The sequence below is a fragment of the Falco punctatus genome (assembly GCF_963210335.1).
Source record: "Falco punctatus genome assembly, chromosome: 11".
NCBI lineage: Eukaryota > Metazoa > Chordata > Aves > Falconiformes > Falconidae > Falco > Falco punctatus.
In genome coordinates, this window is record NC_137591.1 from 5033372 (window position 1) to 5059553 (window position 26182).

The following is a 26182-nucleotide window of genomic DNA, read 5'->3' on the forward strand; positions in this document are numbered from 1 at the left end:
ACTAATTATAAAAATTTTCACTTTTTATGAAACTTGTGGTCCCTGAAGGTCTGTCTTACAATGCGAATTTGTCTTTGAATCATAAAGAAGATGTAGTCACTCATATTCTGTTTCTTTTATGTGATCTCTCATTCAAAGCAATAAGGAGCCATGCCCACACAGGAAGAAGAGCATGTTGAAGCAGAAAGTTTCTTATTCATCAAGAGTTACTAAAATAAATCAGTTCTCAGGGGAGAGATAATCTCATACAATCCAGTCACACATTGTAATTTTCAGCTTTATCAGGTTCACCTTGATCAGAGGACAGATGAGCCAGAAGCGTCCCTAAAGCAGAGCAAAAAAGTAGTACAGTTTTCATCACTTAAGTTGTCTGGTTTATCTTGCTGTAATTTGGGTTAGATCTATTCAGCTTCATTTGAGAAATAATGAGGAGAGCTTACCGCCTGTTCCATATATAGTATGTTTAAAAATACTAAGCTGAGATGCGGTAATAGCCTATGGGCTAGATACACCCCCACTTAATTAGGTGGATTTACTGCTGGGATTTTTCTTCTTTCTAAGGCATTTCAGAATATGGATTGATTCAACATTTTTCTTCTAAGTAACCTGAAAGGATTGCACAAAGTTCAGTTTAAAAAAGGAAGTTAAATAATTTTCAAGGAAGTCTTTTCTTCTGAAAGAAACACTGTATAAAACCCATAGTTTGTTACTAGAATGGTTTGCAAGGATGGCTATTGTCTTTTTGAAAGTTATCGACGTGCCTTTTGGGAGGGTATTTTCAATGCAATGGCATTTGATTTGGATATATCCTTTTGGATAAAGTGATTGCTGATGCAGAAATATATTACATAGTGGACAAATACAACAAGGTTTCTTGACTGCACAGCTTTTGCAGCTGTACCTTATCCTAAAAAGTGACTTCTCTTCAGGAAACTGGCATCTATTGCTGAGCTTCCATCCCCTAAGCCACAGATTTTATACTGTGGAGACCAATATGCACTATATAGGTAAATCTCTGCCTTTCATGATGGGCTAACCAGTATAGCCAGTGTTCTAATCTTCATTTGCACATGTTTGAGTTATCCTCGCTTTGCAGTTGATGAAAATATTGAAAAGTTGATCTTACAGGAAGATGTAGAAAGAGATGACAGTGAATGAAAATATAAAAGGAAAATCCCATTCCTTTATCTGTTGAGATGTATTTACTGTTAGGCTTTTTGTTACTCACTTGAATTAAAACAAAAATCTGTTTCATGTATGATAGGACTCTACATGAAGGGGACATTCAAAATATTGTACAGTGCATTGTATTTTGAAACATTCTGTTTTATATATGGAAGGGGACAGACCATCATATTTCTTCAGTTAAATCAGAATGCAAGCTTTTAAAAATGAAAAAACCCCTATTCAGTGTTGTCAGTGAATATATTTGGAAAAAAAAAGTTTGTGAAACAAGTCATTTTTTTTACTTACTTCAGTTAACGAACCAGGGTCCTTTGAGAAACGCCAGCAACTACCTACCTTATCTCTGTTCAGAGGTAAGTTGATGTGTCTGTAATGTTCGTGATCCTAGGTCTGATTATATAGGTCTAGATTGGCTGCATATTGCTTACAGGCTGTTTTTAAATGTCTGCTCGGTACTCCTGGCAAGAGGCAGAAAGTCCAGCCTGACCATTATTCAACCATCCATTTTTATTCTTAGTGACAGGAGTTTTTTTAACAGACATTCCGTGATGTGTTGAAGCATTTGGACATTGTCACCTGAAGGTAAACAGAAAAATACACCATTTAGATTTCCCTGTGGACCTTATAGTTTATACTGCAGCACCAAGACCCTAACACTGCTGCTTTCTCGCTCCGGTGCCAAAGCTTGGTTTGTTATCCAGGGCTCCTGGTTGACATGCAACTTGATGCTTGTGTCTCTTAGGACTAAGGAGAACACAGAAGAGGTTTTTATAGCCTTCAAGATGAAGTATGAAACTACACAAATTTCGTATTTCTGCTCTAAGTGACTTAAAGTATTGCATTGGAATGCTGGAGATGCAGTCTTTAAGTTCACCAAGGGAGATTTTTTACTTTATTTTATTTGTATGTAAATGGTCTTGTAACCATGACTGTGGTGATGTGAGAGAAAAGGTTTCAAGGGAGATGTAATAGCTTATATTAGACCAACAAAGGGCTTATGTACTTTTTCTGACTATACTGCTCTAATAAAACGTACAAAGCTTACATGTGCATGCAGAGACACACGCATATGTATGTATAAAGTACACATAAAACCACAAGAGTTAGGCCTCTACACTAAACCGCCATAGTTTTAAGTCCAAAATGGGATGCTGAAAATTTCAAGTTTTACTTTACATCTTAAATTACCCCTAATATTTTTCTCAAGTGCTTTGGGAGAAGTTTCTTCTTTCTGCTTCTCTAGTGTCCAACACAGAAAATGCCTTGTGCTTATCTGTGTCTTGGAGGGTACTTTCCCCTTAAATTCTTACTGAATACTATATGTTATATTTGTCTATATTGTTAAAATATTTTGGCTTTTCTTTCTTGAACAGAAAAATTACAAAAATGTTGTTTTCCACAGTTTGGGAAGTCAGTAAAAATTGCACTTTGTAAATCAAGGAACATACAATCATTTTAAGTTGTGTGTATATACATATAATTTATAATCGGATATAAAATGCATTAAAATATAAACTATAATATATTAATAGATTATTAATCATAGTAATTATAATTTTAAAATATGTCCCTTAGGAAAATACTATGGATGCAAGCTCCTGAGATCTGTAGAAACTTCATTGCAGTTGTGTAACTTAGTATGTCACGGGAAAAGTAGATCTAGAAGCATTGTTGAAGGAATTCAGTACTTGACAGATGTACGTCGTACGAGAGGGAGAATAGTGGCTAAAGGGAAAAAAGGTAAGATAGATCAGTAAAAATGCACCTGCATTTCTATCACCCATACTGCATGCTGTACTTCAGAGCTTCCTGCTGGAAGATTAAATATATAGTACAAATTTCACTAAATCTCTTAATCCATTTACTTGAATCTTGAGAGATTTGATAAGCAGGGGATGTGCATTCAAGGCAGTCCTGTAATAAAAATGGCTCCTTAGAACTTTTGGTTTGTCATGTTTACTTTTTTTTTTGTTTGTTTTTTTAACTTGAAATACCTAAGTGCCAGGAAAGCAAAGCAAACAGCTGTTGGAATGCTCTTTGTTCTTGAATTCTTTTTGTAGTCATTAAAAATCCTGCAAGCTTGATGTTTTTCTCATATTTTATGTAGGCTGCCACAGCTTTGTTTTTTCTGTATGGTGTTTCTAATTCAATACCCCTGGTTCAAAAATTGTTTCCAATGTAATAGTCTGTTGTAAGCTATTTTACTGCCATCAAAATTCTCTTTGCTGGAAATCCTTGTTGTTTTCCTGGATCTTGGGAGCTTTTGAAGGGGGAGCAGGATCAACACGAAGTGTGGTTGGTAGTAGGGGGAGCAGGGTAAGACTTTCCTGTCAGCTGCACACTGCAGCTGTTACTTTAGGTTTCCAATCCATATTGCGGTGTGGCTTAGTCACCCACAGTAAGGACTGGTATTAATAACTTACATTTTTAGATCACTTAAAGCACCTCATAAATATTAGTGAAGCTTTTCCAGAATACCTGTATAGGTGAACTTACTAACAGTTTTATTGGAGATAGAAGCTTGGTCAGAGTGATTTTTAGCAAAACATTGCAGAAGATCAGTGAAAAAAAATCTGGGGCTGGAACTTTGGCATCGGAATCATTCTTTAGCTTACTACTGCACACTGAATAATGCCAGTATGTCTAAAACTGGAGTCCTCATAGGAAATTGAAGTGATAGGCTTTGGGTGTTTGTTACATTTATACAGTTTGTCACCTTTGGATGTGTATCTGCAGAGACTGGATGTACCTCTTTATGCATACTTGACTGCAAAACAGTTACTCATTCTTGACGTAGTTATTTCTTAACTGCTTTCTCTTATGCATAAACTGGTTGTTGTTCCTTTCCTGCCCATCATCACTAAGGAGCTGATGCCAAAATCTGTTGACACAGTGATTATTTAATCTTAAAAAACATTTAATCCCAAATTTGTGGTTCCACCACAAAACCAGGGTTTGCTGTGTACTTAGTGTCACATTAACTTTAAGATAATGCTGCATAAGAGTTGGCTACAATTCTTCCTTTCCCGTGCCCTCACCACATCCGTGCTTGTCTGCTAGAAGCAGCAAGGGCTGCTGAAAGAGGAATCAGGATAAGCAGAATGGAGAGTTAACTAAGTAAAATAAAACTTTATTGCTGGGGTTAGCAATTGTTGGCACATCTGTAAAGAGGACCGAGTGAGTGTCTCTGGTGTCCCTCGTTGCTGCCTACGCATATTGCAACCATCCAGTAAATGTGCTGTTTGATCCCGTGAAGCCTAAGGCTACATGCCAAATACAGGCCTAGCACAATATTCCTGACTGCATTGTTCTGGCTGTGCTGGTTAAAGTCTGCTGTTCATGGGATGAGCCAGGGGATTTTACCCTGATTTATGAATGGATGCAGAGAATTGTTAACTCCAGCACATAAATTCATTATAACTATTAAACTAAGCTGAAATTGAACCTTTTGACCTGGAAGTGAATGGCTCCATAACATTTCATTAATCCTTAGAGATGTTTAATTCCTGCTAATTTGATATTTCAGATATGATCTTCTCTACAGATATAATGGCTTAATTAGTATACATTACATGATGTCTCTTCACACTACAGCGTGTACAGTATTTATCCACTAGAAAAGTAATTCAGTAGAGCTCAATTATAATACATTGACTAGAACATAAAAGTTGAAAAGGATATATGTAGTAGGCATTATATTTTAAGCATAAACATCTTTCAAGCAGTCTTCTATTTGTTGATATCTGTCGCCTTCTAAAAATGATGTTCCTAAACCTTTTGTTACAGCTTACTAAAATATTTTAGTTTAAAATTCAGACAATACTGGATTAATTGACAAATCATAACCAACATTTATTGGGAAAACAGTTGATAGAAACCTGATGTGTAACTTAGTCACCTGTATAATATCCTTAATACAGTCTTTCATATTGCTGCAGACTAGCAAAACAGATGTGAAAATAGAGGTTTGAAGAATAACTTGTTATTTGGTATGGTTGTCTTCTGTGTCTTAGTTTGATAAAAACACTGCTGGATTACAGCACTTTTTGGTGATAGATACCAAAATGGTGTGCTAAACAAATTGATGTTGTGGCATTCAGCTTGCAGATCTTTTAGTGGAAGACACCTGTTTCAGAGCACACAGCTCCATGGAACAGTTCAGGACAGCGATTCCAGTTGGAACTGGAGGGAACAGGCAAGGAGAAAGGTAGTAAGTCTTTGGAATCTGGTAATTTTGTGGCTGCCTTCCTGTATGAAGTCAGTGAAGGCACAGAAAAGAAGCAGCTCTGATAGCTTGTCTTGGAAACAGTTCATTTAACAAGTGGAAGTAAAAATGTTGCTTATGGCACATGCTGTATAATCTGACCTGCCTAATTTTTCCTTCAGCTTTCACTGGCGTGTAGATTTTCACAGGAAAGATGTGTTCGCTATAACTATTGGGACATATTGTGAACAGCCTTGTGGTCATTCTCTCTTTTGTTTGCAATGGCAAATACAAGGACTTGTTTCCAATGTGAGTTCCATCAAAATGATACAAGTCAGTTTTATTCCTGTTCATGAGTGACATTGTGGTCAAGGTCTTCCAGTTTCTCTCAGGTTCTTATCGTGTCTTTTCTACACAATCCAATGTAGAAAATTCAAGTGCAACGGTAGTAGGGTAAGAAAACCAACATTTCAGCATCAAGTCACTGTGAAAAAAGGGTGTAAGGCAATTCACGCATAACCAATAGAAGCTACTGGAAGTGCTAAATGGGCTGAAAGCTTGGTAAACTTTTCTAAAGAGGCTCTAAAGTTCTTGTGCAAGTTTTACTGTAGGTTCTTCATATTCTCAAATGCCAGTTTTGACCCTTACAAATGGTTGTTGAGGTCAATGCAAGGGGCCACAAAAGATGCAAGAATCTTCTGTAAAAGTGGTATTTCTTACCTCCCTCACTGCCTAATTTCTAGAATTGCATAAAGAATGGGGTATTTGGCCCAGTTGTCAAAAGAAATATTTTCTCCAAACTTTTAAAGGATGTTTTTTCATGTTGGTATTGAAGTTGGTTTTCTTTTGTCAGATCAGTGTGTACAGAATAGTACCCAAATTTAGATGACTGCTGCCCTAACCCAGATGCTCCCCCTCCTACCGCTCTCTGCAATCTTAAGACTTGAGTTAATTAAATTTATCTCTTTTTTTCCCTTCTAGCAGCATTGATCTATATTGTATATTTGGACTCCAGAGAATCAGAGCTCCTTATTCCTTCCTGGGATATGTTGTTGTCAGATTTATTCCATACGTGAACAGAATAAATAATGAAGGAGTAAATGATGAAGGTGTAACCTAGCAAAGTGGCAGCAGTGTGATTTGTTAGCCACGAGATGGCGGCTGGGCTGCCTGAGCTGGTCTGGAAACTGATGCATTGCAACACCTTCATTTTTAGTCCGGCTTTAGTAAATTATCAAGGTGATTTTCCCTTTCAGTGTTAACTGCAATGACTCTTCCCTGGAGTAAGCTTGAAACATTGTCCTTGTCAGCAGTGAATCTCATGTGCTTCTGTTGAAGGCTTTCAGTTCTTTATCTGGATAGCAGATAACTTCACAGAAAGCTGCTGTCTGGCAAGCCTTACTTTCCTTTAGCAGAAATGATCAGGAAGGAGTGACTGAGTGAAAAATTGTACATGCAAAAATGAAATATGCACCATTGAATTTACACTTGTAGTAGCCAGTTTTAAGCCACTGTTGCAAATCCTCCTACAGTAGGATAACAAATGAAGACAGAGCTTTTTATTTTGGTGATGATGGCATGCTTGCCTCTGTCCAATGATTAAAGCAGGATCTATGCTCAAAGGAGTTAAGAGATACGCTTCTACCTTTGCTACTGATGTCCTGGGGCTTGGGTTTTTTTCTTCCTCTACAACCTGTCAGTGAGCAGTGAGGGTGGGGCTGCTCCATGAGGAGGGGAAGTGAGCTGGGGGCTGAGGGTGACCACATTACCAGCTAGTCATCTTACAACAGGGTGAGCAGCACAGCGTTGGTGGTAGGATTGGGTCCAATTGACAGTCCAGTGATCATCAGACAGGTTCTAGGTGACAGGTCTGGTCCAAGGTGAGAGCGGAAGGCGCAGCCAGTGTGTCAGGATCAGCAGGGCACAGGGCTGTGTACAAGCTTACTCCAGCAAAGCTCATCAAGGCCTGGAGGCTGAGCTGAAATGGACCTGGGTGGTGGGTACTTGCGCAGAGGCCCCTGCTGAGGCTGGTCAGGGCAATTAAGGCCTGCTGGCGCATTTGATCCCTGACAGAACCACCCTGGGATAGGAAAGCCTGTTTTGACTGTATAATGCGATAATGGACTAATGGTAAAGTTCCTAGCGAAGGAATGGAGACTCCAGATTTCAGTTTCCTGTGCCATCTTGCAAGGGTCACGTAGATTTTTAGTGTGTCAGTTTCTCTTCTGTAAAAGAGAAATGTGAGAGAATAAATTCAAGAATGAATAGGGTGTATCAGGATGGATATGTATCTGAGGTGAGGAGAGAAAGATAACATTAGGATAGGTTGATTTTATTTTCTTCTCTAGAACTCTGTTTTTAGAGTATGAGGAATAATGGAGATGGGAAGAGAGTGCAGTTCCTTAACATCAGCCAGCCCTACTTACTCAGGATGGGGTGAAATGAGAGGACTCTGGTTTTGTTCTTTGGTCTCAGTACTTGGTGGTCACTCTCTCCCCCCATTCCATGTGAGGTATTTCATGAACTAAAAGGGTGAAGGGAAATAGCTGAGCTTGGAGCTGACCGTGTCAGCTGGATTTCAGAGACTTCCAGGTATACAAAGAGCGTCTTCGAATTCTAGAGCCTGGAGAAGGTTTCTGTGTCTTCTTTGAAGCACTTTAACAAAATGGCGAATGATTCTCAAAGCAGTCAGAGCCTTGGCTAGCACTGTGTTTGGTGGGGATTTGCCCACTATGCTATATCCTCAGCTGTATCACTGTCCCACTACTTTGATAATACAGATGAGGCTATACTGGTTTGTGTTTCACCATTTTTTTCATTCAGCGAACTAGAAGGAAACAAAACCCTTGAGAAGCAACAGGGTCCAATTTTCAAGTGTCAACAATGAGGCCTCTGTTCTGTTCACGTTTAAATCCCTGGCAAAAGTCCCAGTAGTTAGATCTGGATTTCTCCCTCCTGAAAACAATATTCTTCCTTTTGTGCTTTATCCTCTGCTTGTCAGGATCAGCTGATTATGAGCTCCTGCACAGATGACATTTTATCTTCAGTAAGCAGGAAGGAGGCATGAATTAGGGCTTAAAAAAAATGTTCAGTAATTAGCCACAGAGGAAAGAAAACATCCAAAAAAAGTACACAGAAGGAATTGACTTACTTCATTTGACTGGGCTGGAAAGTTCAGCTGTGATGATAGTGGTTAAATTAATTATGATGATTTGGTGACAAGGAAGCTAGTTTGTCCCCAGATGATGTGTATTATTTTTTAACGAAGATGAAGTAACTGCATGGTGCTGCTGCTGTGTGTCAGAATCACAGATAGCAGGTATTCCTCAAGACTTGTACACTCCACACTCATTCAGGGCATGATGCATGATGGCACAATTTGATCACACACTAGCCCTTAAACCAGAGTTCGGGTAAGTCTGGATGGCTTTAGCGTTTTATCTAAAGCCTTTGTTATGTGAATAACTATGACGAACGCAGTCTCGGACAATATGGTGGGTTGTGAGCTCTGGCATTAAAAGGGCAAATTCTTATATTTTATCTGAAGCTAAGGGAGATGTGTTCTGCGGCTGTGCCAAGAGTACTACCCTATCACTAGTAGTGACTGCTATCATGAATGCTGCTGATCCTGCATCATCTTCTGTTACAGCTGCATTCTGCTTTAGCTGCAGCTTTAATGGCTGGAGGTGTTTGTGGGCATAGCTAACATAGCATACATAATACACATGTCCCTGTATGGTATTAGAGAACTTCTCATGGCTGTCTCGGGGTGCAGTATTTAAATGTGTCCCTGCTTCAATTCCTCATGGCTGTTTGGTCTCTCTCGTCACTTTGGGTAACTGCTTTAAAAAATACCTTACTTTTAATGTGCTGGCCTCTCTTTGTTGTCAGTATTGCGAGAGAGGATCCACTGAAATTACTTTTCTGTGTGGCTATGGAAGCCATTGACACCTATGGACTTTTTGATTTTTTTTTTTTTCTGTGAGCAGGCTATCCTTGAGGAAATCTCCTTCTCTTCAATTTGACTTCCAGTTTTATCATTGTAATGTTTCATAGTGCCTGTGGGACATATATGTCAAGAGGCATCACATCTTGGAGGATGTTTCTTAATGGCTATCATGAGATGATACACCTAGGATTTTAAGGAGGACCTTGAATTTGATGGGGATAACAAGAGCAGTTAATGAAATGAGCACAGCATTAGCAAAGAGAAGTGTTCCGAAGGTTCTCAAGCGCTGATGCTGGATAACACTGGTCAGTTTGCTGAGTGGTAGCAGGTTTGGGGACATTAAACTTTTCCTTTTGTTGTCATTGATGTGGAGTCAGGCTGTAACTCATTGCCAGCATCTGGCAGTGTAGTTGTCAGGCATGGGTGTGAAGCGATATGGCTGCTGATGGTCAGAGGGGTCTCATCAAGATGCCATAATAAAAGCATAGCTATTTTTAGAGGACAGCCCCCCACCCCCGCCCATTTATACCAGTTTTGCTTCATTTTAGTATGCTAATAAAAAAGCATTTTTGCCATGTATAACTTTACCTGCATCAAAACACTTTGCTATAATCGTTTACAAGTTTCCCTGTACCAGTAAAATGTTCCTTAAAATCATTTGCACTTGCTGTCATTTTTATAGACTGCATACATAATGCTGCCTCCTGGAACAACAGGAACAAAACGCGTTGATGCAAACCTCTCCTATAGGAGCCGTAAGCACAGTTCTTCCTCTCTAACGCTCAACAGAGCTGCTTTGTGACCTCTGTCTTCCTCTAAGGATTTTTCTATCAAACCTTCTTTCTTATTCCCTGCTCTTCTACTTTAAACTCAGTTGCTGGAAAAGATAAGGATAAATCCAGATAGCTTCTCTAGTTACCACTCTTTTCTGCCTCTGTTTTAAAATAATATGAAAAACTTTGACAGCTAAGAGCCTAGGTGAGATGAAGTGGCTTAACCCATGGAGTACGGCAGTGACTGCAAGTAATGCATGGCATCTTGAACTCTTCCTATAGAGACTTTCACCCCAGGTGCTGATACATCAATGACTCTTAATGTGCAATCTATTAGCATGTTTCACTGTAACAGTCTAATGAGTTGCAGTAATCCAGCCTGGAGGTCAGAGATGAAAGGCTTGCTTTTGAAGCTGCTTATTGAACTTGATTCTCCCATCTTTAGAAGGTCAGAAAACTCATCCACCAAGAGAACGACCTTTGCCAGGTCACAGAGACTGATGGGCAGGTTGGCCTGTGCAAATCTGAATTCTGAAACCAGTCTTGGAAGCAGAAAGAAGTGGTTTCGTGTTTTCAATAAGACAAGGCTACCCTATATCTTCGTTAGTTTAAAAGGCTAACGTAGGAAATCATGCATCTTTTAAAATAAAATTGAATATAGAATAGAACATTTTCAGATTAGCATGCTAATAGGTTTGGGCTGCAAGTACCTCATTGAACTCAATGAGATCATGTTTTCACATGTCTGCTCCAGTCCATCAGGCTGACCTAGTGAGAAGGTAATAGAAAAAATGCAACAAAAAAATTGTCAATGCTGAGACAATTTAATTAGGTTTTTTTGCTTCTACAAAAATTGTCTAAATAGAGAATACAAAACCCCCAAAAAACCAACCCCAAAAAACTTTGGCAAAACTACAGCTTGCTCAGGCTTCCTGAGGCTTTAGAGATTTTGGTGCAAAGATATCTCATAAAGCTGTGTGTGATTTGTAGAAAGGAAAGAGTCTAAAAAAAAAAAAAAGGGAATATCTATCTGTATCTTTCATTCCCCACAGGTGGGCTTCAAAGTCCCAATGCTGGTCACCTAGGAAACTTAAAATCTTGCAGAATTCTCTCCTTTAGTATGAAAAATTTTTTAAAACCTCAGTATTGTGATTAATTTTGACAGTAAAACGTGTGGATTTACACACTGTTTTTGGAACACAAAGGTCTTGAGGTCTCTCCAAGTGAAAGGTTTGAGCTTTTTGCCCTTTCAAAGCCAATTAAATTTTGGCCAGAGCTTTGTGGGTAAAGCAGAACCACCTTCTCCACCTGTCCTCATTTCATAGATGCCATGTGGCTGGGGTTTTGTTCCCTCTACTTCCTTTGATTTACACTTTCACATAGACAAATCAAAGCCTACCCTTTATTTATTGCAGCTAGTAAGAGTATGCTATGGACTTAATTCAGGATATGGACTCAAATCCTTCCCTGGAGCAGAGTATGGTACTTTGTCATTTGCAAACACTTGCAAGCACAGTGCTTCAGAGTTCCTGTAAACAAGAATAAATTCAAGGAAAATTTGAATTACATGTGTAGTTTGAATGAATACATTGGAATCAGAGTAGCACACAGCAAGACAAATCTATCCATCATGGGCATTTAGTGTAAAGCCTGTATTTGCTTTTCTTTGCTATTCACATAGATTCGATCAACATAGCAGTTCTGTCATTTGCTAAATACATGGGCTCTGCTCTCCAGGACACCAGCTCATCAGTTACCAAGTGAGCAGCCTGTCATAGGGCCTGCGCAGATCATTTGTAACTGTCACGTACCCAGAGATCAGAATCTTCCCAAAGTCCGATCCTTTGATGGCTTGGAAATAGGCTAGCTGGACCTCATAGCAGGCCTTGTTGGTTAGAAGGGAGGGTGCTGCACCTGAAAGCTAGGCATGGAATTGGAAGGTGTGGGTCTGTTGAAGTTAGATGGCAGGCACTAGCCTGCGGTTTTACATTTTCCATTGATGTCCAAATACACAGGCAACTAATTTGTTTTTGGAATTCTCTGTCTTGGATCACAGTCTGCTGCGTTTCTTTAGAAGAGCTATAGGAAAGGCATGGAAATTGTGTTACAAACTTGGACTAATGTCTAGGCAAGGTCTATGCACAACAATGTGCTAAGAAAGCTGCACTGCCTGAACAGACCCCCCCAGCCCCAACTCCAGAATTTTTTATCAAGCTCTTTGGGATGCCAAACAATTGTGTGAGTTACAGGGTGCAGTTTTTTGTTGTTTGTTGTGGTTTTTGTTTGGTTTTGGTTTTTTTTCCATATTTCTGCTCTCTGGAAAGCTAAGAATTTACATCTTTTCCTGAAACTGTGTATGCCTTTGGTTGTATTGTTTTCTAGTCCTTAGTAAGTTCATTTAAATATGGTTAGAATGGTAAGTTACAACCATTACTGTTTTTGATCTTAAAGGGCATTTTTTTTTTTGTACAATTTTCAGTTGTACAGCTTTCAGTTCAGCTTTCAGTTCCTGCTGTGTTTCCGAGTACTTTTTTTACTAGTTCTTGGCAGAGTCAAGGACTTTCATGATGATGGTGCTGGGCAGCAAACACAATTTTAATGTTATTTTATTCACCTATATCCTAAAAATTGTTCTAATATGTATTGTGTCTTGGATTCCTAATCTAGACTAATTGAGTTCTGTTTTGATTTCTGTCTTTTTAACATTACTATTTTTATTAGATGAATAGCTGATACATTTAACTTCAATGTAGCAGGAATTGTATAGTGGCTTGCATGTAGTTCTAAGCCACAATTTCCCAGGGATTTTGTAGTAAGGCCAGTTGCCGTAGGTTAAGTGTTCTTTAAGGGCATGTTGAAGTACTCCTGGTTATTTGGATTACAGATTCCCTGAATATTGTTGACATTATAAGCCTTGTGAACTAGAATACTTCTTTGGGAGCATCTGTATTCTGTGACTGTATTATGTGTGTCAATAAAAGAATGAGGGTTTCAGTCATGTATCCCTCCATCCCTTCCTTTTGTCACTAGCAAGTAGAGAGGAAATTTTAGTGTTGCTTCTTATTCCTGTGAGACTTCTGATAACTCTCAAGTTCTTAAAAAGATGATAATAAAATCTCGTTGTCTTTTGTAGACCTGTTGCTCATTAGTTCATTGAAGGTTTATCTGGGAAGTTATCTACTTGCATATTGTTGCATTTTCCTTACTATTAAATATATTCCATATATTATTAAATATTTCATTTATTATTAAATATCTGAAAAAGGTGAGTTGTGGATGCAGAGCAGTGGGAGGATGACCATGCCTCTGGGCCTGCCTGCTTATGTCCTTTTTCCAGCTGGAAATTTTGCCTAGGCAGACCTTGAGACCTCAAGATGTCTGGTGATCTGTCTATAACATCACCTCCAGCACGGCTGTCAAAAAGCCAAGTTTTTCATAAATTTCTGTTGCTATTGATTAGGACAGCTGCAGCATGTGCTTCATGAGTACATCGTTGCTGTTATGCCAAGCAGCACATGAACATGTATTTCTGTACTAGGAATCCCAGACACCTAGCAGAGATCCATATGAAGCCTGTTTCCAAGCGAGACACTGTCACAGCCCAGCAGATCTCACTAATGCAAGACTGCTTCTGGTAATCAGACTGATAGTTCTTTTCCTCAATTTTGTGCCATTACACCTAGATAGCTCCCCTAAGGACTAAAACTAGCTTCTTGCTCTTTCATACCCTTCAGATCCTTGATGATGACACTGCACTTTCACTAGCCTCAATTTGGACTGGAAACCCCATATCATTTATGGTTTTGCATTTTAGTTTCCATTTAGTTTGTCAACATTCTTCTTTGACTATGCTAGAATATTCACAATTGTGTGATTCTCTATCAGTGAGTTGTCTCAGTGACATTTCCCACTTAGGAAGGAAATGCCAGAGTTCTACAGTGTCTTTGCTTTTCACAGCTTAGGTCAAACCCTGCCTGAACGCTAACATACTTTCCTGCATGTTAATTTTAGTTAATAGCTATTCAGTAAAACAATGCATCCAGCTCAAGATATATGGCACAAATTAAGCTGAACGCCCAAACAAATTCAGCAACAGACCCTGGCCTCAGTGGGCTCTTTAAGTCCAGTGTAACATCCATTTACATTGTTTTATTTCTCTCTCAAACTGTAACTTGCTCCCTGTGGGGTTACATTGAGTTAGTTTCATTTTCGCATTGTACTAGCACCATGATAGTCTTGCATTTAAATAGTCTCATTTCATTTTGATATCGTGATGTCATTTCCACAGAGGTGTATTGAGATTGTCTGGAGAATTTAGTGATAATGCCAAGGCAGAGTCAAGCAGCACTACCCAAGCTAGCCAGTTGGCTAGACACATTGCTGGGCTGCACAGTAAACTCGGCTTCAGTTTCTGAGCCCAGTCCTGTTCTCTGGACTGATAACACAATGTATTTTTATATCTTTTGAGCCCAGTTCACTCTCTCACTGGTGGAAAGCATGTGTGTATGGGAAATAGCGTTTCTGGCGAAGCTAATAGTTTTGGTCATGTGCAGGTCAGCAGTAGCTGGTGAAGGACACAGGCAGGGCTAATTCTCTTATGTCAGTGTTTCCCCATGGCTGTGGCTCACAGAGAATTTGCTGTGATGTCTAGTGATGATTAAAGCTACCTGCTGGAAAATCCCATGGTGGGGCAAGGAAGGGTGAGTCCATCCCCTAGGTGCCATGGAATATAGGTGACTTTAATGTACCACCTGGCTGTTCTGGAGCCAGGAACAACTAGACATTAGTGAGTCCTCTGAGAAACATATACACAGCTACTGCAGTACCCCAAGTACCCTGAATACCACAGGGTATTCAGCAAAGCACTTCCCACTGTAAATGTCAATCCCTGCACATCTGTCTGCATTCTGCATTTCATCAACAACTCACAAGTTGTGTCCTACCATGTGAGAATTTGTGCTAGACCACCCTCTCCCAGCTCAGCCTGAGCCACTCAGGGAAGGAGGGATCCAAGTTTCAACTGGCAATAACATGTCTCCTAGGCCAGGACGCAGCTCTGGGACTTTGCCCCACACCTTCAGCTCCAGCAAGTCTTGACTTTGTGGCGGCAGCAGAGCTAGTACTTTAGGTCAAGGTCTTTTTTATTTGTAGAGCTGCCATTAAATCATTCTAACATAGTCATACAGTATTTATGGTAAGATTAGATACATGACAGCATCCACAGCAAATAAAGAAATACTGTCTTGGTGGAACGTTCACTTTGAAGGGAAACCCTAGCTTTAATGTGCTTTTCTTTCCCTACTGCTATAAGATTTCCAGGGACAAATTCAATCAGGCTGTTTGACTCTAAAGGTGAAGTCTTCGTGGTTGCTGTTTTCTCTTTTAATTATTTTGTTTAAAAATAAATGAGTTCTGCAGCTTTTGAGCTTGAGGGTTAGTGGTTTGGTTTTAATTCTCTCCAACAGCAGTGAGACTACTTAGTGTGAACCTACAAAAGCAATTCTGTGAAGCTGCTGGTTTTAGGCTTCTAGAATGATGCAAGAGTAAAACCATTTGTTAGAGCTACCTCTGGGATCCAGTGCCTATATACATTTGTCAAAGAACACAATATTGAATGCTTCATTTTCCAAACACTAGGCCAAGATAAATTATATCTGGGTGTTGAGCCTTCCTGATATAAATCAGTGGCATATCAATAATAGGATTCAGCTTCCCTCCGAAATTTTAAAGTAAATGTGCTAGGATCCTTGTGGGAAATAGTAGGTTTCATTTCATGGACTTCTGCAAGGAGTATTGTCAGTGGAGTCTGCTTTTTAATCTGGCCAGAAGACTTAAGGCAAAGTAAGTGTAAAAAGCCACAAACTAAAAGGGATTGGGATGATGCTTTGGAACAAGTCTTTCTGACTGATAAAGCAGTGAGGGCATTTAGAAACCCATGCAGGCTGATGCAAGTTCTTTAAGGTTAGAGATGAAGAAATGATGCTTTTTAAAGGCCAGATGAGACTTGGGAGTCAAACTGAATGGGGAAGGAAGACCATATATGGAACTGAGTATTCATTGTACTAGTCTTTGACTTGAGAGGCCTGGGGCCAAATCTTCTCCTAAGTCTTAAATAACAATTAGTTTGGTGGTTTGATTCCAAGCTTCACTTTTCACATCAGGCACAAGTGTAGTTCTGAAATCTGTTATGATTGAATGACATTTTGTAGCGATTTTAAAGTACTTTTGCTCACTTGCATTGTCCTCAGTAACACTTTCATGGACTGTCTTTTGAGGCTGACTTCTCACTTATGCTTTCCAAAGAATATCTGCTGATTTCCTGTGACATTCATATTCATCATAACTGGAAACAGTTCAGGCTTGAACTCTGAAATCATCATTATCCTTATAAACAGAATACTGAATCTGCTTTTTTCCACTTTGAATTTGAAAGCAAATTCTACAGTGACTGATAATTTTCCAGGACCTTAAACCTCAATAGACAAGTACCAGGTAGCTAGCTCTGAGAGCCAGAGATCATGAGTCCGTATTGATCCCTTACTCAGATACTCAAGGTGCAGAGAAGAGCTGGATTCATATTATCCTCTGTGTATACTACACATTAACAGTAGGTGCACAGTTCCTCCAGTGGCTTCTGCTGCAGTGAGGCACCATACAGAAATGTGATAAATGTGCTAAAAGGGAGAAGAGTGAATAAATGAAAGAAAAGAGGCTGTACCCCAGATAGCAGAGATAAAAAATGGGGAAACAAGCAAGTGGAAACAAAAGAAATGGAGAATTTCAGCAAAGATTGAAAATGTGTGACATATTAACACGTGTGCTGCAGTGGACAAACTGTCCAGTAACACAAGTAACCAAATAACAAAACCTCATGAACCTGTGTACTGCGTTCCCTTTTCCTCCTTTAGAGGCTACCAAAGAAATAGATTTGCTTTCCCACCCTTTAACCCCAAAGTGTGGAAGAATAAATAGTTCAGAGACCAGGGACTATACCTAAGAGTCCTAGGTTAATTTCATTGCTTTGTCACAGGCTTCCTGTATGACCCAGGAAAGTCAGTTCCTTTACTCTGCTCCAGTCCAGCAGTAGTGAAGTGATATAATTGCTTCTTTACCTCCAAAGAATATGAAAATTCATGTGTTATGAACTGCAGAGCTGGTTGATGTGGGCAAGGACCAAAATGGGTTTGGTGGTATCATGACATTAGTCCCCTGCTATTAGTTTGTGATTTTTTGTTCTTGTTGATCGAAACAAGAGAAAGTAAGAGTATTTTGGAAGGAAGATGCTAGAACATTTCATCTTGAAATATTGTCATTGTCACTACAGGAACCTCCTCCCTTAAGTCATACTTTAAAAGGTGGGTTTTTTTTCCCACGCAGATATTCAGACTGGACTCACTGATTCCTAAAGAATGTTTCATTGTAAATTAATATTTTACCTATAGCTGTCTACCATGTAATATGAATTAATGCTAGCCTTCAGTGACTCTACTTTTATTTATACTCTCCAGGGTTTAGTAGCTTATAGAGTTGAATTCAGCTAAGTAGAGTGAGAAATCATACTTTTACTAATACTGAGAAGCGTTTATATGGCTGCATGTTTCTACTTCTTTTAAATATTGTTTTATTCATGCTTATTGTAATATTTTCCTGGATAATAATTCATCCAATGCAAAGCATCTCCCTTCTCTTATGTATTTAATTATAGTATTTGTTTACTGATGGCAAATTCTTTCATAGATGAAAGTAGATAAAAGGAACAGATGAATCAATCAACATAAGGTAGGAAAAATGTGTATTCGCAACAATCTACTTTAAAAACTAGGGCAAACAAGAACTTGGATACTTTCTGGTTACACTTGCTACTGTTACTGAGCAAGAATACAGTATAGCAAACACAACTTACCTTTACCTCCAAAACTTTATAGATAAGAACAGACCTATTAGGTTAGCTGGAAGGAGGTCAGGCTGGAGAGGGAAGGCTACATTGCCCTCTGCAGGAGTCAGTGATGACCAAAACTGCAGCCTGGAATCCTAGGTCAAATAGCCTTGGTTTAAGTAATCTGTAGGGTAAACAGACTTCCTAACAAATATTGTTGTGAAATATAGCGTTCACACCATAAGAAAGTTGATCTATTTTGCAGATTTTAAAAATCTTGGCCGTTGCAGCTTCTCTTTAATACTTTGATCTATTAAATCTAAGGCTTCATGAAGGTATTACACTGGGATCAATCTCACAGCTCATGACCACCTCTGTCATTTCCAAGTCTTTAATATTAACTTCTGTTGTGTTTTTACACGTGTTACCTTTGCAGCTATAAAGGCTAGAGCAACTTTCTTGTTTTTATGTAATACTAAATTAGGGAGAAATCTATAGCATCAGTAAGGAATCATTGCCCTAAAATCTTAGCTATTACTCCAAATGTTTTAAAGAGTTGCAGCAAAAATATGGCTTGCAGAAGTACCACTAATGGGTATGGAAGGTCACTTACCAATCAGATGTATTAATTCATCTAAGGGACCAGGTGTAACATTTGTGTAATTAGGTACAATATGCTACAGTTATGAAGCAACATAAAGAAATATGGTGAAAAATAAACCCAGGTTATGTGATGTGAAGATCACTGGTCCATACCACATATGGTATGGTATCACTACCTATCAACAAATACTTTGTTAAGGTTTCTGTACTCAGCCCCTAGCAAAGCTACGTTCCCATAGGGGAGATAGCATGTTCATTAATTTCAGATAATTTGTACAGCTTCTCTGCTATTGTTGTACGTTTGCTTTTTAAATGTATAATTTCTATTCATTTTTCAAAATCTGTACACTTGAAATATTTAAGTGTATTAGTCATATGAACTTCATTGTTATAGCATGTTTTACTTTAATGGACATGTTACAGCCTGTAAAGCCCTTATACAGATGCAATTTGTGGTATGTGTAAATCTATCATTTACAATCAGTTTAGGATGAATTTTCTAATGCACGATCCCTGCTTCACTGAGACTAGTGGCAAACTCACCAAATGTCAGTTTTCTTCAGTTTAAGAGCCACAATTGAGAAAATTTCTTAAATGTTCAATAACACTGAATATTGTGCCAAAGGTGTTTTGCTGGGTGGGCTACAGTTCAGAAGGTTATTACTGGTCCCACAACACATTCCTACTGTTGGTCAACTCTCTGCTTACCAGTTACTATTATTTGAAAAGGGAAGTCCTAGGAACTGGCCAGCTTCTATTTCTGTGTTTGTCATTCAGATGTAGATGCACATCAGCATTTAGGCTGCAAAGCAGTCTTGAAATAGGTTCTTGCTTTACACATTTTAGGCCATAGTTTGTATTTCATCGATAGATGTATTTTGTTCTAAAGTATCCATAGGGGAAAAAAAAAGAAAAAAGTCCCTTTGATTTCTCCTTCCCCCCAGTATTACTATTATTGATTGGTCCTTACTAGTGAATAATGACTTTCTTAAAGTGGAAGCAGATTACAAAGTGAAATCCAAGAGTGTTCAGGCCAAATTCTGCTTTCACTGACACCAATATAAATCCAGAGGCACTCAAATGGGTTACAGATATACACTGGTGTAACCAAAAGCAGAATTTTGCCCTTAGTCTTTAACAACTCATTAGGGATAAATAGCCTTTTAGCTAATGAAAATGTAGCATTTTTGTTAACAGCTTCATAATGATATACACCAAGTGCTACATTGCCTTGATAATTGGAAAATTTACTTGCCTTTTTCCTTTGGTAAAACATAGACACTGTTGTTGTTCCATAGTAAAATAATTGAGCCATAAAATCCAGACACCCAAAACATGCTCATAGCATTTAAGGATAAGCAAATTGCAACTATAAGCAACTAGCCCTACTCAAAACTGGCTGAAGACAGAACTGTGGAAGATATGATAATGTTGAGTTCCCCAGTGCCAAATAGGGACATATGCTTTTCCATGTGATTTTTCAGAAACTCTTCCTCCATCCCCAACTGGAATTTTGTTCAGTGTCAGAAAATGTGTAATGGACCTTGAGAAGTGAACAACCATGTCAAGAGTTGAATGTCAAGTTGGATGCAGGCTTTTTACTTTTTTTCTGAATCCTAGCTTTTTTATTTTTGTTCCTGATCAATTTGATTCAGCCTTCAAAGGTTCTATATAGAAACAACCGTTTTCTTCCCACATAGAATGGGAAGTTTTCCAGGTCTGGCCTCAAATACCTCCTATTTGGTTCAGCAGCTCTGAATATCTGTCTTAGAAGGTTTCTAAATGACAATGCCAGTGTTGGAAGCAGTGTATTTCTTTGCTTGGCTCTGGAGTTGAAATTTTCCGTTTTCCAAACTCCTCTTACATGTGAGGATATTAATAAAACCCTCTTATCTTAGTTTCAGCCAATCTGTTATCAGAAAATACTTCACCATACATCATTTGTATCTTAATTAATGTTTTATTACAGCATCTTTACCTGGTTGCTCACAGCAAAAGCCAGCAGCTCCCTGAGGGATGGGGAGCCAAAAGTAGTAACAACCAGCAGAGCAGGGCTTCACCAGCCAGAGCCACATCCCACCGTACCTATGCCAGGCAAACAGCAGAGATGTAAAGGTAGGGGCTAGGTCCAGGCAGGAGTCTGGATCACAAGACATGGTGACAAGACAGGCCTGAGATCAAGCCTGGAAGTCAATCTCTAAGTTAGGATCAGTGCTTGCCACATGGGCCCATGTTGATGAGGCAGGGCCAAGGTCAAGCCAGGAAGTTAGTCTGCAAGTTGAGGTCTGGATCGAGGAGCAGCAAAGCCAGGAACAGGCACAAATGCAGTTACATTGGAAACCAATACTACTCCGCCTCAGGAAGGGGCTTAGAGTTTGTGGTTTCATGGGTGTAGGTGGAAGTTCCAGGTGAGGCTGGTAATGGCCATTAAGGATTCTAGTGCCCTCAGTGCCCTGACAGTTTAACAGATAGATGATAGGGTCTCTGCCAGACAGTGGTGAATTCCACTAGGAAATAGTAAACCTGTACATTGTGTCATACTGTGGTTCAATAAATCTGTAAGAGTTTTAAACTGGCAGATGTGATTCAGAAGTTGTACTTTGACTCCCCAAGTTGTCACAAACAGCGCACAGAACAGGTGTGTGGGCTTGTTTCTGGCCAGAGCAAATCACATCACCTTTATGCTGCTTTGATTTCCTCACTGTTGTCCTTTTTGCTTGTAAGTTCTTTGCTTTAGGGATTAATTCTTGTTGTGAATTTGCAGTGTTTAGACAAAAATTTTACCTGAAAATGCTAGGTGCTTCTGTACTATAAATCATAATTTGATAATATTTTGGAGGAAACATGACTTACGTGTTTCTTTAGGGAAAAAATTTCAGTTGCTTTGACTTACTGGCTATTCTGATTAACTACTGTATTTTTAGGTCTGAGTAATTGAGCTACAGTATTCACAGTGGAGTCAAACCTTGTGTTTGCCATTTAGACCAAGTACAATTCATAGACCATGCCATTGCGGAACACCCCTTCCAAGTTTAAGAAACATTGCAGTTAAATGAAATATGTACATTTATCTATAGGACTAGATGAGTGTATGTTGCATTAGTTACCTTAAAAGCAGTTTTTTACCAACTATTTAATATTCATCTATGGCAGTCTGTTAAATCATTGGGGGTGCTTTGCACATATTTCTATGGGTTTTCAGTCTTGGTGAGTTTCGCTTCCCTTTTCTTGCTCCATTATTAGGTATGGAGGCAGATAACTCAAAAAGCAGAAAAGTGATTTCGTTGTACGTTTCTCAAAATCTGCTTATTAGGTTAAAGCCAAACATTTTTACTTTCTATTGTATTTACAAAAGTAATAGTAATAAATATTGACAAAGCTAAACAGCCTCTGGGAAGGAGCAGGCTAGAATTGCTATACAAACATGCTTTAAAAATTACCTACAGACAGTACTACTGTATTAAAATAATAATCTAAATGAGAATACTTGCTTGAATACTACTTCTTTTGCTTTCCTTTACGTCGAGGAATAATGATGGATCTTGTGATAGTTTTGAATGAAAATATCAGTTGGGGAGTGGATTTACATAACAAAATCAATAGAGCATGGAAAGCTTTCAGCATTGCTTTCTGATTTTCCTGTGTGTGTCACAGAAGTTATATTTAAAAAGATAGATGATTGCAAGTTTGTTTAGGAAGACAGATCCTCTGGGCTGCATGTATGAGATCTTTACATATGACAGCTGGCCCAACTCAGAAAACACTCCGGTTCCTCCTTTTCTGTTCCTATAAAGAAAATCTGTAATTGGGCAGGTGCCACATGTGGGGCAAAATGTCATAATTTAACCACTTTTTCATATTTACTAGTCAGGTTCTCTCCATGTAGAGATGCCCTTCTCAGTTATGCTCTCTGGACTGCGCTTACCAAAGAGGAGATGGAATCAGACATGTATTGTCCAGTCTGAAAAGATTTTATTTCTTTGCACATACAAAGGGAAGATTTTGCAGGAAAACAACTTACCATCTTTACACCATAATTAACCACTGGGTAGTCATTTCATGGTTATCTGTGTCTGGGCTTTCTGTTACAGTAGAGTAAACCTAGCAGTGTCTTTTTCCAGTGGTGCAAGCCAAGAGATCTACTACAGTCTGATGGGAAAGGGACTAGTGTTGAAGGGCCTAGGTCTGGAAAGCCTGCTTTCTTGTGGATCATAAAGGGTATGTCACTTAGCTCCATGTTCATCACTTCCTCTCAGAGCTGCAACCATCCATCTTTTCAGTGAGCAATAATGGTTGTTTTGAGGTTTTTTACTACCTTTGAAAATCTTCATACCCAGAAATCTGTGGCTCTCCATCAAATGGAAGGGCTGTTTTGTTGAGCCAGCCAGTTGAACAGTGAACTAGCTAAGCCTCAGGAGAGGAACACCAAGGGAAAAGGGGGAGGAGAAGAGTGGTTTTAACATCTGAGCTGCTGGTTTGTCACATAGAGACCCCTTCATTTATTCACCCCTGCATTGCTGTACAAGTTTTGTCTGGTCCTGTAGCCAAAATCTATCTTATATTCATGCCTAATCTTGTTTTACACTCTTTTTTCATTATTCTGTAATGCTGCCATTTTTGAATTGGTGTTGAGCTGCTGCCTGTGGCATGCTTCTGGCTCTCCAGATGGGGATATTAGGTCAGTTTTCTGCACTCCTTTGAGACTGAGCCTCTCTAGTTGGCAGTCGGTTCACTGTCTGCTTTATGATCCCTACTTTAAGGCTTCCAAGTATTCAGTTCGAGCTAAGACCAAAGAGAAATTTCCCTAATTTTAAGGTAGGGACAAGTTTGCAATTAGCTACTAATGGAAACTTTATGGTACCCTAAGGGTGATGAATCAAGGAAGGTTCAAATCCAAAAAAAAATTGTTTCAGATCTGCAGAAGAGTAAAAAAGCGGTTTCCTAGATCCCACTCTCTTTTGTGATAAGTCAGACAGGCAGTTTCTGGTTGGCTTGCACTGTGTTTCAGTTGTAAAGGATGGAAGGCAGTGGGTTGATTAACATTGATAATATACAACTGTGGCCTTGCTTCAAAGGCAGTGGGGTTGATTGACATGGACAATGTGCAGCTGTAGCTTGTTCCTGCAGAGTGGTTAAATAGCCCTGAGGAGGGGAGGGGGGGGGAGGCTGGATGGAGGAGGAGCCTGTAGAAGGAAGAATCTGGATGTAGCAGAGAGAAGGAGCAGTGTGGTCTGGCCTCTGGAGGATGGAAAAACAGCATGGATGGTAGAATCTGGTCAATAAGGACCTACTTAAATCTGTTTTTTTATTTTTACATATAAATTCCATTTCATAACAACAATAATACTTTTCAGGCACCTTGTTTGAGGATGATTACTTCATAGGTAGTAAAAGTAACTTGGTCTCATTATACAATTCAAGATATGTGAAGTAGGCAATTGTCTATAAACATGCTGCTTGATGGGTGTTAATGTTTCATTATATTTACTGTTTTCTTTTTCATGACTTCAAGTAGCATGACAGACTTTTTTTCCCTAGGAATAAAATTTGGTAAATCTTTTGCTTTTTCTTGGCAGAGTGCTATTCCTAGTCTGGCAGTTAATGTGCCTCAGATATGCTCTAAAAATTGAAGAGAGTAACCTCATTTTCACACTTTGCCTAGAGGTTTTATAGTGTAAGGGAAATGTCTGATTTGTTGTGTGTGAGAGAATATCTTTACAGAAGTGCATAATTTATGCTGGTGTTTTAACTTGTATGCTTAAATTAGGCCCTCAGCTCTGCTTAGTTTCCCAAATAATATCCCAGTTTACATCAGCATTTAAGCATGTGCTGAAGTGTTTTTTTGAAGATACAAGTGATTTTGCAGCTGTTCATAACTGAGGTCGCTATCAAAGTTCCTGAGTAGATCAACCCCTTAGAAGCCAGATATGCTCAGCTAAAATAGTCTCTTGCTTATGTGGCTGAATTTGAAATTAGATGTCTGGATTAAGACATCCATGGCTGAACATTTTGGGCATCATGTTTTCAGTGCTTACCAGTGACAGTTTTAATTATTATAATTATGAATACAAAAAACTGAATACTTGACTGCTTCTTCTCTGCTCTGCAGTCATCATCAACAGGTTCAGTGTGTCTGTACTTATTTGGAAATGAAAAGGTTACATTAGTAGAAGGAAATCAAAAACTTTATACTTTCTATTGCTGTTCAGAGGGTTCACCTGATTCTGTCTGGCTATTGTGAAAATAATAGTAGTAATAAGAATACAAATGTTCCTGGCCAGCTGTTTTGACCTTCTGCAACACAGAATGTTTGCAACAAGGATTTAAGCAAACTGAGGCAGATTGTTATATGAGATGTTCATATAATGGTAGACTTTCAATGTTTTTGATGTTTTGTGGTCAGGGCCTTCCATCCAAGATGCAGGTGCTGTCACAGAGGACATTGGGTAACCCAGAGATTTCCTCTGTTAATTTCTATGAGCAGGAAGCTTAGGCTTTTACATCACTTAAATCTTAGACTTTTATATCTTACACCTTTATAGTAGTATGACGACTGCTTTTAATGGAGTGCTGTGTTCTTTTGGAAAATGGGGTTAGGGAAGATTTCTTGAGTCCCTGAGTCCTGGCTGTTGCTGGCTCTGGCAAGCATATGCTGTAATTCCATTCACAAATAGTTAGGTTGTCTTGCCTCCACTGGAACTCTTCCAGAATCTTGGTGGTCTTGTGATTAGAAACTGCCTAACTGGCTTCCTAATTTTGCTGGTGGCTGATTTATATTGATAGTTTTTGGGCTGATAATGCTCTTCCATTTCATGCTTTCTGCTAATGCCCTTTTGCGTCATGCTTCTTCCTTGAGGTATTTTGTCTTCCTGGGATATTTAGAAAAAGCATTTGTAGCACTGACTATTTGATAAAGCGCTTTTGGATCTATCCAACTTGCCTATCTCTTCTCAGCTGTGATCTATAGTCACCTGAGCCACCCCTTACCCCTTCTTTTCATCTGCTCTGTTCTGGCAGAACTTTTTGTGATATGGATCATATAATCTAAACCTCATCTGGTCACTTTCTACTGAAGCTTAAATAATTGGAATGTCAATAACATACCATTTAAAATCTATTCTACTTAATCTCCCGGAGTGGTGTGTTGGCAGATTGTGAATGTCACACTACTGATGAGCAAAGAACTTGGATAACTATGAGCTTCTAATCAAGAAATTAATCTAAAATTGTATATCTGCGTAAGAAATGCTGGCACAGGAGGGTGAAGTACTCACTAAAAGCAGTTGGGCCTAAAGTGATTACTAAAGCAATTCAGGCCATCAGGGACTCTACAGAATGTAGGTCTCTGCAATGATTCAGCCCTCATAAGCCTGTCTGATTCTTCCCTGCCACAGTGCTCACTAACAGAGGCAGTGTTGCAGTGTCCTCCTCTAGCTTGTGCTCACTGACCTGACTTCAGGAGCAGCAGAGAGACCCAGGACTTACCCCAATAGCCAAAAATTGTCCATTCAGATGTGGCTGGCTGTGCTGTTGCCAGTGTGCTCTCCCATGTGTATGCTAGTCCTCTTGATGAACCTTTAGAGTAACAAGTC

At 39.1% G+C, this 26182-nt stretch overlaps 1 protein-coding gene across 1 annotated transcript in view; it reads left to right on the forward strand.

The window, feature by feature from the left end:
- The window catches only part of DAB1 (DAB adaptor protein 1), a 566655-nt gene continuing 540473 nt past the window's right edge, over positions 1 to 26182 (forward strand). The window contains exon 1 of the mRNA XM_080406386.1: positions 1 to 26182. This exon is cut by the window's right edge and continues 13100 nt beyond it. The gene's annotated coding sequence lies outside the window, so the exon portion shown is untranslated.